This window comes from Thamnophis sirtalis, unplaced genomic scaffold (assembly GCF_051295495.1).
Source record: "Thamnophis sirtalis isolate CommonGarterSnake01/CBP01778 unplaced genomic scaffold, rThaSir2_p1.2 scaffold_12, whole genome shotgun sequence".
Taxonomy (NCBI): Eukaryota; Metazoa; Chordata; class Lepidosauria; order Squamata; family Natricidae; genus Thamnophis; species Thamnophis sirtalis.
The window spans coordinates 26,387,249-26,403,478 of NW_028261392.1; the positions used below are offsets into that span (position 1 = coordinate 26,387,249).

The 16,230-nt window shown below is 39.6% G+C and overlaps 1 long non-coding RNA gene across 1 annotated transcript in view; it reads left to right on the forward strand.

Moving 5' to 3' along the window:
- The window catches only part of LOC148043274 (uncharacterized), a 73,302-nt gene that overhangs the window by 45,897 nt on the left and 11,175 nt on the right, over positions 1-16,230 (forward strand). Inside the window, exon 2 of the long non-coding RNA XR_015698189.1 lies at positions 2,658-2,710. This is a non-coding gene — a long non-coding RNA (uncharacterized LOC148043274). The remainder of the gene's footprint in view (positions 1-2,657; positions 2,711-16,230) is intronic.

The window sequence follows — 16,230 nt, forward strand, 5'->3', positions numbered from 1 at the left end:
TTTGAATCAAGATCTCTAATAATTTTCTCAGTCTCCGGAGAAATAGTCCATTTCTGGATCACAGAGAAAGGATCAAATCCATTCTTCTAAAAGCATGTAGGGCCACAATCTCTTTTGACCTGAAAGACTGAGAAAAAGATATAGAACCCAAAACTTAACATAGATATTTATATAATACTCTTTCCCACCGTGATATTTAGCAAATGTATGTTTTTTGACAAACCAGGTAAGTTACTCCAGCAGATGTTCCATTCATTTCATTCATTTAGAATTGACTCAAATATCTTTAGCAGCATCGAGACTATGTAATTTACAGTGTAGCAGAAATAGAAAGCTATACAGATTTTACCCCTGAAAGGAACTAGTGTGGGTTTTTTTAAAAAAATATTTTCCTCTTACATTTTGAAAGGAGTAATATAAGGATGGCAATGATAGGGGGAAAAAGGGTGCTTTGCTTTCTTAAAATTTTATGTCCCAGAAAGAATAAATAAATGCTTAATTTAACAGAGATAGGCTTAGCATATGTTAGATACATTTTTTTTACCCAGATAGATTTGTTTGTTATTTGGGAAGCCAATTTGGAGAATGGTTGCTGCTTTCTCTAAAAAGGAGGCCCTTTGCATAAATCCACCTTGTGCACCAATCGGACCTATTTCTGATCAAGAAGCTTACAAACAGTTATACCTTAGTTATGTCTAGTTTGGATTACAGGAATACACTATACATGGGGATGCTGTTGAAGATCATGTGGAATATGCCACTGGTCCAGAATTTGACCATGTAGGCAATTTCACATCTGCAATATGTTTGTGTAACACCTCTGCCATGCAAGCAACACTGGGTTTCTTATGCTTCTGGATGCAAATCAAGGTGTTGGTCATTTCCTATAAAGCTCTACATGGCACAGAGCCAAGATATTTGCAGGATTGCTTGTTTTTGACTCTTTCTGCCACCATATTTGACAGGATGTAGATTTCTTCTACGAAGCACTTACATTTAGCAGAAATCAACAGAAGTTTCTCTGTTATGGGATCTGCCTTAGAGAACACCATTAACAGCTTGGTTAAGGCTTATTGAGGCCAAGGTGGTCTGAAATTATCACCACTGCTAACAGATTATGGTTTTAATACCATAAATTTGTTTTCTAGATAAACTTGGAATATATCCTTAATTGGTATTAGGGACAATAATTTCAAATCAAGTATTTCTATCTGACAAGATCACAATTTGAATTAAAAGTTCCTTAGAACCTTATAAAAAAGAATTCATTTATAAAGACCGACATGAAACACTGTTTTAGTATTGCTATAGGAATTTAAGCTACTTTAGAAGGATTGGGAAATGAAACAATGACTGTGGAAGTGCTCTTTGCCAGTTTCAACAGCAGATGCAACCCTGGTTTGGGGTGGGAAGATGGAGCAGGTTGACCCATTACCCCAATCTCTTTTTTTTAATGGAATAGATTATGCTCATAAGTCTCTGACTGAAATACAGTATGCAGTGTTTATTTGGAGAACTTTAATTTACAGTATATGAGTAGGCAACATTGAGATTTTTCATTGTAAAATTGTCTCAAATGGTTTTATTTTGATTCATCTACAGAGGGATGGTCATCTGGCAAAAGTGGAGATTATAAATATTTCTTTGTTATGGAGGATTAATCTTGAAAGCTTTTGATTTCATAGGCTCTCTGAGTTTAGGCATGCAAGTACTTTTTTCTTTTTTCCCCATACAGTCATGTCCAATTACCTAAACAGGTCCCTGCAGTTTTCTTGGCAAGGTTTTTCAGAAGTGGTTTGCCATTACATTCTTCTTAGGGCTGAGAGAAAGTGATTGACCCAAGGTCACCTAATTGACTTTATGCCCAAAATGGGACTAGAATTCATGGTCTCCTGGTTTCAATCATGATGCCTTAATTACTACACCAATTGATTCAGATGCAAGAATTGGGAACCTATTAATCAGACTAATGTCCACTTTCTGGTGGCCATGAAATCCTCATTTACACGCCAGTGTAAGGACCAAGAGTTTCAACAGTGATAGACAAATAGTTTTATTATGTACACATGATGTGCATGTATACATACATACATACACTTCTTTAACGTAAAATAAGAATTGGATTTCTATCATTACATTCCAGTTTCATGTAAATAAAAGTTTATTTGTAAGAGAGTAAAGTTCATAGAATGTTATCGCTTAACCAACAGTGATCCGCATTAATTTTATCTCGCCTTGAAAAAAATGAATGAGGTTTTAAAAATAAATTCTAAATTTCACCCCTTTCTCTTACTTGTTGATGATAAGTTGAATGTGTTAAACAAATGTTATACCTATAAATAGCACATAAAGCCAACCCAAACAAAGAATGTGTAGGAAAGCTTCTAGTGAGAAAGGAAATGCCAAGTTTATCTGATATGTGGATAATGTATAATTTCCAGGGCTGGAAACAAGTATTCTTCCATGATTTAAGTTGCTATGGTAAGGCAAATCCTGCTGATCCTTTCTCTTTACCTTTTCTTACAGAAACAAAAGGGTTGGTTTTTATTTACCAGTGAATAGACAGAGAATATCTTTTGTAACTTCTGTGCGGAAAAGTAAATACAATTAAAGTACGTTGTTGATAATTTTATTTTCCTTTTTTTAATGTGCTGCAGAATGATACATTAGCAAGTGTATCCCAAACTTCATTTCTGCCAGAGGAGTTAAGGTAAGTCAGGCTTTTGCAAAGTGCGTTGGACTTCATCATCTGTAATGCACAGACCGCACACACAGCAATTGAAGCTCAGGGCACGTAGAAAGAACCTTGAAAGAAATTCAAAAAAGACATTCCATATTCTACATTCCCCTCCACCCACACACCATGTCCCATTTATTAATATTCAAGTACAACTTAATATGTTGGTGATTATGGGTATACTCAATCGCCATCAAGGGGCTTTTTAAAAAATATGTATATTTCCAGATGACAGATTTCTTCTCTCTACATCAATGGCAACTTAGACTTTGGCAACTTTAAGATGTGTGGTCTTCAACTCCCAGAATTCCCCAGTCAGCACTGAAAAATTTCTTCATGAATTTATAATTTGCTCATGAGTTTATTCTGGCTTTGATCCAGAAATTATCAGTTGGAATTTATCATATAGTGGGGTTTTCTACTTTCCTATTTTCATGACAATGGCAGAAAAAAAGGATGAGATTCCCTCTCCCCAGAGAGGAATCCTGAGAGATTTTCATTTTCTTCACAGCTATCCACCTTACTTTCCAAATTCTCAGGAACAGTGTTGTGTTATCACACTTTCTTCAGCTCACCAATGGCACAGAGCCTACCAACACCTATCCTTGGTCTCATTCTTCATTACTGCAATTGATTTTTTTGAAGGAGGGATGGGGAATGAAAGAATGAAAGAATCTAACCAACCATGCAGTATATGGGTGGAGTAACTAAGACTTCTCTAAAATGTAGATAATAGCAAGTCACCAAACTGTCTTTGCAAAGTTTCCTCTGAAGCAGAAATTATCCAGGACTTAATTAGTTCATAAACATCCATACAACATCCAGGCCGAGGTTGTTTCTGATCTCAGATTGTGCAGGCAATAGAAGAATCACTAAATAAGGTGCCTCTAGTGTGGCTTGCCACGTGGTTGTGAGTCTTAGTCTTAATTTAGTTTGTAGAGCATGTTGAGGAAGAGGATTGGTGGATTCCTGCAGCTTTGTTTTCCTCCCCTGAAATAGGGCTTGTGCAGGAGAATGAGTCTTGATAAATGGTTAGACTAATTCTTGGCTGGATATAAACTAACTGGCAATATGGGTAGCTGCACAAAGAAATGGCACAGAGAGCTGGGTTTCATCCTGCACCAATCTAACACCCTTCCAATTCCAGCCAGCTGATGTTGAATGGAATTTAGAACACATTGCAGTATTGGATGGAACTGCAAAGGTCTTTTAGGGAATGGATGAATGGCGTGGATAATTGCCTGAAACAACCCACGGACACCATGCTGATCCCATCCATAATAGACACAAACATGATGATGAGCAGAACACACTATATTTTATATACCTAAAAGAGCCAGGGCTCACTTATGTGTAAGGGGGAAAAGCCCTATTTTAAAACAGAACTAAGAATGACTGAAGGCTCATTCAGATGTGGGTTGTGGTGAGATTACACAATTTTCACACAATGAAAATAAACAATGTTGTAACCAAAAACATGGTCCGGTGCAGAGATGTGTGTGTGTTTGTGTGTGTGTGTGTGTGTGTGTGTGTGTGTGTGTGTAGTCTGCCATCAACCCAGCAGGCATCTCTAGGGTGGAACTCCCTTATCTGGTCCCCAGGCCAACCGGTAGAACCAGGTTCTCAGGCTCTTTTAGAAGGACAGGAGGGTAAGGGCAGATTTTCAGATGTTCAAAAGGGTGCATGATACAACAGAGAAGACTCTTCTTCTTCCTGATAGTTATAATTCTTTTACTGATGGGATCCAAAGTAGATCCTTTCTGCAAGCATCACTAGGATGGGCTAGTCCGGTGGCAGGATGCTGCTGGTTTAACAACCAGTTCTGTGAGCTCGCGCTTTCCACACATATGCACCTAAAGTCCTTGCGCACAGTGCTGAAAATGGAGCATTTAGAAGCTCAGCTGCTTACCTTCCAAGTCAGCCACAGTAAGTAGAACAGTGGGGGGGGGGGAAATCAGCAGTGCCGCACAATTGAGAGGAGCTAGAAAGCAGGAAATAAAGGACAGGATACAGTGTGGCGGGTGGGTGGGTCCAACTGATCATCGCAGCTACCAGTTCACTTGAACTGGTCCTAACCAGCTGAAGACCACCTCTGGGCTAGTCCTAGTGGATTGATATGGTTCATCAGGTAGCCTGGACCTATGCCATTAAGAGTTTTGAAGTTCATAACCAACACCTTGAACTGTACTCAGAAGCAAACTAGTTGCCAGTAAAGTTCATGGAACAGAGGTTTAATAGGACTCTTGCTGCTGCACTTTGCTCCAGTTGAAGCTTCTGAATGGATTTCAAGATTTCAGCACATAGTAGAAGTCAAGATGAACGATGACAAGGGCTTGAGTAACTGAGTGAGGGAATCACAATACAAGAAAAGTTGCAGTTGGTGCACAAAGGCAGAGCTGTACAAAAGATCTCCTAGTCATACCCATGTCAGAGTTTGTTGCAGAAAAATCAAAGCCAGAAAGCACACACAGACAACTGATTCAGCTGGATTCATTAACTTTATATACATAATAACAGTAGAGTCTTTCAATGTGGTAGAAGTTACAAGCAGAACACAAGCAGGAGAGAACAGTTAGTTTCATTTCAGAGTTCAGAGCAGACAGAGTAGTTTCAGTTTTGATTCTCAGCACAGACTCAGATCTGTTTAAGCTCCCATTGGCTGACTTAATTGCTATGCCAAGGCTGACCTTGTAACCATGTCTCTCCCAGTCATGAATATTCTAACAACCCATCACCTGCTTTTCAAGCAGAAGACACAAATCCAGGAGAACCTCTAGATTGTGAATTGGGTCTGAACAGGGTAGTTCAATCCTGGCCAGAACTAAGGATGACAAAAACTCAGATCCTGAGGTTCCATGCACTGAAGGCCACTCAGTCTTGCCACATTCAGTTGAAGTCTATTGTCCCCCATCTGGATCCCAACAACTTCCAGGCACTATAAGAGGGAAGTGGCAGCTTCACTTGGGTCACCATTATTGCAATGCTAGTGACAATTGACCTACTATATGTTAAAAAAAACCTGAACAAAGATTATAGACTATCTCAGTGATACACAAAGCATGCACATCATTCCTCCAAATCACATCAAGAATGCATTCCAATCTGTGAGGGCTGAAGAGGAAAGGGAATTCATTTCATCATTCCACTGGTAGATGAATATCCTTGGAAATATTATTCTATGCTAAAGGTTGCAGTTTACTGATTTTCCTCTCCCACCTTATATTCATTTTGTATTGTCTTTTAGATTGTAACTCGATGGGGAGGAACGACTTATCTTAATCAGAGTACAGTGCTAAACAACATATAATAAATGATTACATTAAAAAAAATCTGAACGGATTATCTTTATTGCACACAGCCTTTTGCAAGGCACCAGAGAGGGTACCAAATGTGTGAATTTTAGCTCTGTAGTAGGAATGTTTTATTACATTTATTTTCTTTGACATGAATTCTATAATAAGATGAGAGGAAGAGGGAGTAGAGAGATGGGCAATAAGGATTACTTGTTTATGTAGAATATAAAACAAAAAACTATTATTGAACATAATAACATCTAAAATTCACAAGAGTCACTGAAGTTATTGTAAAAATAGATGCTAAATGTTATGTTCTCTGCTGACAAAATTTTATAGCTTTGCAGGGAGGACAATGCAGGACGTGGCTCATTGCTTTACATAATGTATTCACTGTTGGGGATAGGGAAGTTTTTGGTGTTTCAGCATATATTACAGAATTTCTAATTTTGCCTGGGGAAAAATAGCACAATTGAGCTTATTACAATTGCTGCTGAAGAGATCTCGTTGGTGATAAGATCCTCTAATTGCCTCAGATGCCTTTGTTTGGAAAGAATATATTTGTATCCATCATCTGAAAGGCTGGCCAAAGATGACTTGGATGTCAGTAGAACTACTTTTATGCATAGTGTTAAGTCTATCCCTGTTAGGAGACTAGAGTTGTGCAGCAGAAGTTAGTAACAAATAAGTCGCTGAATAGTCACTCAATAGTCAACACAAAGAATATATTTACTTGTGTAACGAAAATAGAATAGTCTTCAAAATCAGACTATAAGCAGTCTTGTAGTATATAAACAGGCTATTTACAATATGTTGAAGTTACAGTTGCTCAACTCACAATTCACCATGTAGACAGGTAACTAACATACAGCCACCATCCAATACACAGTCTTTTCTCCAAATACTAAGCTCATACAGTAACAGTCAGTAACTATCAGGAACAACAGTAGAACCAGTAGAATCAGTAAAACTCAGGAAACATCAGGAGCATCAGGGAGCATCAGGGAGAACCCCATACTAGTTCCTACTTCCTTATATGGCTGCCTAAAGCAATAGCATCCAATTACCTCTCTCTTACATTTAAAGTAACAGATACATTTGTTACAATCATGGCTTATATACATTGTCAAGCCAAGACTAGGGTTACCTAGTCTTGGCATACTGACTTTTCCACCATTCTGTCAAGGTTCATGAGGTAACCTTGATATTTATCTTAAATATCTGTTGCTCTTTTAAGGACCCTAACCATCTTTAACTAGTGTGCATGGAAAGAATGATCTCTTTTTGTCTTTGCATGCTGTTCGTGTTTGCATAATGCAAAATCTGACCTGTAATGAAACCATCTTCGTTCATATTCATTCTGCCCATAATGTCCAAGAGTGAACATTATTAGTCTTGTTAGCCTAGCAGGTGAAGGAGTTGGGTGCCTGGAAGCAAAATCTCTCTGTTGACATCCCAACACTTTGAAACATGTTCCATCTTAAAATCCAGATGATCGCAGTTGCTCATCTTCAGGAAAGTTGTTAAGATTCATCTAGTCTAGCAAACTTTTGCAGACTAACATTCTGTAATGTGGTTGTTCCCTTTATTTTAACTTGATTTTTTCTTCTTCTTCTTATAGTTCATAAGAGGATACTGTCTTCTACTACATTTATGGTTTTATAATGAAACATCTGATTTTTAAATATAGTAGAACATAATTGCTGGAACTCAGTAAACAAATAAAGAATGTGACATTCTCAACCTTCACAGTGAGCAACAGAGATGGTATTCAGTAGGTTATGAGCAGTTCTGGAGAACCAGTAGCAGAAATTTTGAGTAGTTCGGAGAACCGGTAAATACTACCTCTGACTGGCCCAGTCCCCATCTATTCTCTGCCTCCCAAGTCCCAGCTCGGGAATGGGGATTTTGCAGTAACCTTCCTCTGGAATGGAGTGGGAATGGAAATTTTATAGTATCCTTCCCCTGCCACACCCACCAAGCCACACCATGTCCACAAAGCCATACCCACAAAACCAGTAGTATTTTTTTATTCCCACCACTGGTGAGCAAGAATGTCAGCCCCAAACTTTGTAGCTCCTCCTTTGAATCACCTGACTATGCTGTTTAAAGAATATGGATGGGAATGTCTGTGTTCACTTTGATCCAGCCTATCTGTTTTAAAATGAGATGGTTATTCCATAAAGAAGTGTTCATAAGAATCTTAGTTGCTCTAATTAGTCCTTAAAATGGAAGATAAGAGACCCCATACATGGGAAATTGCATAAGAATATTGGCACTATTCAAGTTCTGAATAATGCATTTCATTCATCTCTGATGAAACGATAAGAAGCTGGGAGTTTAAGTGCATATGAAGTTGTGTTTGAGCTCTACCATGATTAGATCATGTAGCTCCACAGAAGCTACTTTATGTAAAATGAAAATCTGCATTTTAACTAGTAGTGTACAATTACCCAATCATAATTTCCCAAAGAGCTAGAATATTTGTTTGAGATCTTTTTTTTGTCTGGATGATATGCACAAAGATGGTATCTGATTTTTATCTTTCTACTTATCTACCTACTTACCCAGTTATCTATTATCTATCTACCTATTGGTCTATACCATCTATTGTCTATAAAGGTAAAGGTTCGCTCTTTCACTTGACTCTAGAGGTCAGTGCTCTTCCTATTTGTCTATAGTGTTCATAATAGGTCTCAAGATGAATTGAAAGTATAATAGATTAAAGGAATGAGAAAGACAAACTCTTGAGTTGCCAAATAAGAGAATTTAAATTAGAACTGTTTGCTGAAATATGCAGCTAAGAAGAAACTGTGCAATTTGAAGTGCTGGTTATCACATGTAAAGCCATACAAGGCACAGGACCAGGTTACATTTGAACTACATTTGGGTGAGGCTATTTTGAAATCCTACCAGTTTAGATAAGGTTGGCGCCATCCATGGTCCTCTTTCTTAAATGGGAATGATAGCATCTCAAAGATGTGCCTTTTTGGTAGCCACCCAACCTTTCTGGAACAGCCTCCCATTGAAATCTGAAGGTCTCCCCCAATCCTTGTTTAGCCTTCCAAAGATCTGTGAAGACCTGGATTTTCCACCAAGAGATGGGTTGGAATGGCAGATTGACCAGTTGGGAGGGGGGAGGGTACTTTTATTTTTAGCTGTGTTTTATGGATTCTTGTGAGCCACCAGAATCATTATATGAAATAGATAGCCATGTAAGTCCTGTAAATACATAAAATAAAATAGTCTTCATTTCATTCAGCAGAGCTTTTTATACTCTTGGCTCTTTGTAAACTCAATATTAAGTGCTAAACAAATAGCAAAAAAGTTGCAAGAGTGACTAATAGTCTGCTTCAGTGAGAGATATTTATGCTATAAACCTAGATATAGATGCCGGCTCATTGTTTTAGCTTAAAGGATAGAGAGGACAAATTTACAAGAAAATATTTTGTTCTTTCTTCAGAGAAAGACGAAGGAGGAAGCCCTTCAATTACAATGAAGGCAAAACAATATACAGAAGCCACAGCCTCACCCAAATGAGGAAATTGCCTTTCATTGTGAGTGCTAAACTTAGACAATCACTTTGTGAAGGATCATTGAGTTTATTAAGCTGAATAAATTAGAGTCAAATGAGACATTTGATGAGGTGACAACAGTTGCATCAATAGAAAAGAATGACCAGTGTTGTATCAGTTTGTTCTCTGCCTTGTTATAAAGAGACCCAAGGTTGCACTTCTGTGCTATAAGATTAAAGCACAGTGTGACACAGAGGTGTTCAGTTTCTAATCTTGGTTTCTCTCATTGATTTATAATCTTTCCCTACTTGCATGTACGTAACTGTGGCAGAAACATGGCCTGACAACCTCTTTTATCTGTTGTGTTCTCAAGAGGTTGCCTTTATTTGATTCCCAAGTCACACCTGAGATACCCTTAATCATCCTCAGCTTTACCAGTGTAAAAATAGTGTTTTCCCCTTTGTTCCAATATAGGCATTGCTATGGATACAATGAGATGCAGTGTGTTGTCAGTGGTGCAATCAGATGATCCCTGGGGCGAAATCAATCCAAAACATCCTGGATATCTTATTGGTTTGGTTCCCTCTAATTCTTTGTCTCTATTTTCTAAGGCTGCAATCATAATCCTTAACATATCTTTTGGGTTGTAATTAAGGGCAACACTAGTCCTTGGCATAGTGCCTGTGGCATGATAAAAAGCAGAAATTTTTGTCTCTCCTTCATTGCAGATCTATTAGAAACTATTCAGCATTATAATCTTACTAGAACTTTAGTAATGTATTGGCTAATGAATCAAATGCCATGCTGATACTTTTTTTATCATTGCATCAAATTTATTTGTTTATTGTACTAGTATAGAGTACACTATTGCCATAAAAAATTACAGATAGTAGATAATTATGCTCTTAAAGATAAAAAAATGTACTTGTTGCAATATATGTAGGCTACCTCATGATCAATAGGTCTCTTTGCGTCTATCTGTATATGTACAGTATGTGTGTAGATGTGTAACCGAGTTCAGGATAGTTACTTTTTTTGAGGATATCTGCTTATAGTTATCGGTCTGATGCAATGGTGAAATTCAGCTGGTTCTATCCGGTTAAGGTGAACCAGAAGTGGTGGCAGCAGGAGGCTCCGCTGATGTCATCATGTCCCATTTTTGATGCCCTACGCATGTGTGGAAGGTCCTGCGCATGTGCAGAGGTGGTGTGTTGTGTGTGTGTGAGTGACGCGAGTGTGTGTGCTCATATTTGCAAACCGGTAGCAAAGGTAGGTTGATTTTACCCCTGGTCTGATGGATTCCTTCTCCTATCTAGCCCTGAATTTTATGCTGTCAAATTTGTCATATCTGAAATTTCTATAAAATTCTTATGTCTTCTTGTCAGTCAAGGTATTATTCATATAATTCAGGTGTGGGGGGTTGTTCCTATAAGATACATGTTTTGCAACTTGAAGAACTATTAGGCAGAATTAATAGTTAGGATGCCAGTCAAATTTGTCTGGATTTTTATTTTTACAAATTACCATCGAAATTCTGGAACTCTATCCAGACAATGAGCGGTGGGCAAGGATAATTGACGCGCAAAATATAGCCTCTCATTATCAAGACAACCCCTGCCTTCTCGAGGTGCCCACCGTTTTCCAACAGAAGGGGCTCTGTCGACTCTTGGGCCTGGCGAGCTCAAGTAGTACTCAGCCTAGAATCATGGATCCCGTTGATTCGGGATGCATGCGACTCTACAGCGAAGGGATTGGCGATGCCGTACCGACGCTAAAGACTTAAGTCAAGTAAGTCAAGACAATGAGCCGAAGTGGCGCAGTGGTTAGAGTGCTGTACTGCAGCCACTTCGGCTGACTGTTATCTGCAGTTCGGCGGTTCAAATCTCACCGGCTCAGGGTTGACTCACCCTTCCATCCTTCCAAGGTGGGTGAAATGAGGACCCAGACTGTGGGGGCGATATGCGGACTCTGTAAACCACTTAGAGAGGGCTGAAAGCCCTATGAAGTGGTATATAAGTCTAACTGCTAGTGCTATGGCTATAATGCACATGTCCCAACTGTATGTGGATCAGTGACGTGCGGTGAAGGATACCGTTGGTGAGGCAAGAGCGGTGAGTCCCTCCCCAGCCAGCCAGCCACCCACCCCCACCCAACCTGCTCCCTGCCTGGCCGGCCAGCCGGCACAAAGACAAACTGCTCTTCTCCTCCCAGCCAGCCAGCCACCCGACCTGCTCCCAAGAATGTCAGCGGGGACGGAGGAGGCGGGGGGCGAGGCGGCAGAGCACGGCAGCGGCGAGAAGCAACGACAGCGGCGGGGACGTTGCTTCTCACCGCTGCCGCGCTCTGCCGCCTTGCCCCCCGCCTCCTCCGTCCCTGCTGACATTCTTGGGAGCAGGTCGGGTGGCTGGCTGGCTGGGAGGAGAAGAGCGGTTTCTCTTTGTGCCGGCTGGCTGGCCAGGCAGGGAGCAGGTCGGGTGGGGGTGGGTGGCTGGCTGGCTGGGAGGAGAAGAGCGGTGAGTCTTTGTGCTGGCCAGCCGGCCGGCCAAGCAGGGAGCAGGTTGGGTGGGGGTGAGTGCTGGCTGGCTGGGGAGGGACTCACCACTCTTCTCCCAGCCAGCCAGCCAGCCACCCCCACCCGACAAGGGCTCACCGCTCTTCTCCTCCTCCTCCTCCTCCTCCTCGTCCTCCCCGCTCGGTGCTGGGCTGGCTGCTGAAGAAATGGCGGCTAGTGGTCAAAGAAAAACCTCTCCAGAATCACCCTTGCACTTGCGCAGTCGCTCAAGTGCAAGACATGATTCGCTGCTCCCAGATCAGGAGGCGGGAGAATCAGTGCCTCTTTTGCATATTAAATCTTTTGCTTTTTAACTCCGCCTTAACTTTTAAAAGGCGAAAAATTCCTTAAGCAGAAGAGGCTCCGAATTCTCTCGCCTCCTCCTAGTTAACACTGAGAGCAGACACCAAGCCACTGTGACTTGAAATCTGGTAGCAACTATCCTGGCTTTAATTCATTAAAAAAAAAATTGTTAAACTCTTTCCTTTCTCTCAGGAGACTGGGGAGGCTCCGCCTCCCTTGCCTCTAGTGACTGCACGTCCCTGATGTGGATATCTTGTTTGATGATCATTGGAACATGATAGCATTCAAGCCAGTTGCTTTTTTAGGTGGATTGGATTATACAGTTACAATAAAGACTATTATTTAATGTTGATTTAGTATTAATGTTCATAGAATTGGCCCAATATTTAAAGGTAAATGTCTTTAAAAGTTTGGACATATCTTTCCAATTTCAATGCTACAGAATCAACAGCAAAGAGATATCAGGATTCAAAGAGTGGACAGAATTCTTGGGACTATTAGCATAACCACCTATGTCTCAGTTTTATGTCCCTTCTGGTTGGTTAAAGCCTTCAGGGAGGGAGTAGGGTTGTCACCAGAAAGAGCTTGGTATGAGTTGAACCAAAGGGATTTTCAATTGCTTATCAATTTGGGTAACTTCGATATCTCTCTATGCATGGCTATAATCATTGGTGATCTACCTTTCCCCCCACTGTTTTTAGGTATGATGGTTTTGGTCATTGACTGTAGAATACAATTAAATGAATTATATCTAGGTTTGTGGAATGGGACTAAGCTCTCAATAAACTAAAGGAAAACAATAAGGAAAATGGGAATATATGTTCTTGTTGGCACCAGAAATCCATCAAGTTCATTCTGAGCTACTTGCCATGATCTCACCCACATTTATTTCTCCTCCATCAGTGCTGTCATAAAGAAAGCCAGTGCAAACTAAATCAAACTTTTGGAGAGCTGGAGAGGGATTTCTAGAATCCCGCGACCCGATAAATGCACGCACATCAAAAGCGCATCGACAAAACCGCAGCAAGAAAGCTGCAACATCGAAATCACACCCACAATAGCTTGCCGACAAAACCACGCCCATAATAGCACGATTAGGGTTAAGGTAAGCATTAGGGTTAGGGTTAGGGTTAGCTTCAGGGTAAGGTTTAGGATTAGATTTAGGGTTAGGGTTAGGGTTAGGGTTATTATGTTGTTTTTGCATTGTTTGTTGAAGGTGCGCTTTGTCAGTGCGCTGTTGGCATGCTGTTGTGGGCGCGATTTTGACATCGCGGCTTTCTTGCTGCGGTTTTGTCAGTGCGCTTTTGTCGTGCACGCATTTGTCGGTGAACCCTAGAATCCATCATGCACAATTCAAACCATTGGAAGATTTAGTAATAATTAGAATGGTTAATAATTAAAACAAAATTGAAATCCACAAAAGGAAGACATTTATTTTTTCATGAAGTCAAAATGAGCTTCTCTGCCTTTGTTGAAATCAGGATTTCAACTTTCAACTCTTATTATTCTATGATCTATGTTTGCCTTCATGTACACGAGGAATTTCCATTTATTTAAGTTATTGGAAAATTAACTGAAACTAAAAATGTATATTTGTAAGAACTAGTATTCTCCAACCCAGTAGAAAAAAAAGTTTTTCTTCTACCCAGTGAAATGATCTTACATAACTATTCAATCAGGGAGTCTGCATTTATTTATTGATAGATTCTGTGTTTTAACTGGCATGAGATAAAAGTACAAATTAGGCAAAACTTGACTAATCAAAGAGAGAAATGACCTAGAACTGAGGATAAATTTCCTAACTGTGAGAACAATTAATCAGTGGAACAGCTTGCCTTCAGAAGTTGTGGGTGCTTAATCACTGGAGGTTTTAAAGAAAAGACTAGACAGCCATTTGTCTCAAATTGCATATGGCCTCCTGCTTGAGCAGGGGATTGGACTAGATGACCTCCAAGGTCCCTTCCAGATGTATTCTGATTGATTGATGGACTCAAGTATTATTTCACTCAGTTCAAAATAGAGATAAGCCAACCTTGCTGTGAAGAGAAGCACTCTTAGATTGCTGACTCTTGATGGCTGCAAAAGATCCTATTATAGAATAATGTTTGTCCTCACAAGACTCCAACAAACAACGGAGTCAAGAATTCATTCTGCAACTCACTGTCTTTCTTCACTGTTTGTATTTCTGGTTCCCTGTCAGTATTAAACATCCTAATATCTTCCAGATTCTGCTATCCAGAGATCATATTTTGTTTTTATGCCAGCTCTGTGCTCTGTTACCTCCAGAAACACACCTTGGAGTTTCCTCCTATTTTCTTCTCCTTTCTGTTTGCATCTTATGGTGAGGAGAAAGGTTTTCTCTTTTTGACTCACAGTCAAGAAAATTGATGGTACAATTCATACATAATTTCACTTTTTTTCTGCCAGAGGTTTCTTTTTTTCTTTGCCCAGTATTGGTTTTGAACAAATTAAACTTCTGTTATTTGCAGGTGCACCTACTTTGTACTACTGCCAAGCAATTTTTGAGACATTCCTGGGGTCACTGTTGAATCAAATGAAAGAGCCCATGTACCTGTCTTTTTAACATATTGATTTGAATTTTATTACAGGTTGGGACTAGCTGCATGCTGAAGTCTGTCTTCTTTTATTTTATTTAAAAGGAGGATATAACTGATAAGCAGTAATAAATAACTTAAAAATGAAGCAGTGTTTGAATCTAGGTTGCTCAACAATATGGTATGGGTGGAAGGGATGGAAGAAAAGTTTGTAGGGGAAGACTACGTGGAAGGATTATTTCCCTTTTCCTGCTTTTCACCTTTGCTATCTATTTTGGTTTGGTGCTGGTATTAGTATACATTCATCTTTTTAAGTTTTTTTATGAATAAGTTTATCATAAGCTGCCATAATTCACCCTCCAAATGAATAACTGAATAGTAGAACTGGAAGGGACCTTGTAGGTATTCTAGTCCAATCCCCGACTGAAGCAGGATATTCTATATCATTTTCGACAAATGATTGTTCAGTGCTCCACTGGTTCATTCTTCTTACTGTCAGGAAGTTTCTCCTTAGTTCTATGTTATTTCTCTCTTAGTTCAGTTTCCATTCATCTTCTTGCCTTGCCTTCTGGAGCTTTGAACAATTGATTGACTCCATCTTTTTTTGTGGCAGCCCCTCAAATATTGGAACACTGTTATCATAATCATATGTCTCCTAGTTCTTCTTTTTTCACTGTACCATACATACCCAATTCCTGCAAATTCTTCATATGTTTTAACCTTCAGCCCCCCAATCAACTTTTCACTCTTTTTTGTACTCTTTCTAGAGTCTCAACATCCTTTCTTTGACATGATCAAAAATGGATACAGTATTCCAAGTGTGATCTTACCAAGGCATTTTAAAGCAGTAGTTTCACTTCTCGTGATCTCGATTCTAGCCCTCTGTTAAGATGGTAACCTAAGATCGTATGGGCATTTTTGACAGCTGCAGAAAATTGCTGTCTCCTATTTAAGTGATTTAAGTCAAATAGGACTCCACAATATGTCTTGCAGTTACTGCTGTTGAGTCAAGTTTCACCTAGTCTGTGCCTGTACATTTGGTTTTCCTGGCCTAAGTGTAAAGCCTAACCTTTTTCTTCATTTAATTACATTTTGTTAGATAGGACCCAGTGTTCAAGCCTATTGAAATCCATCTGCATTTTGAGCTTATCTTATGGGGCTATTCCTGCTAGCTTGGTGTCATCTGCAAATTTGATGAGTTTTCCTTCTATTCTCTCATCTAAATTGTTTACGATATTAAAGTTATTTAATAACATGAAACTATACTTTTTTCCCA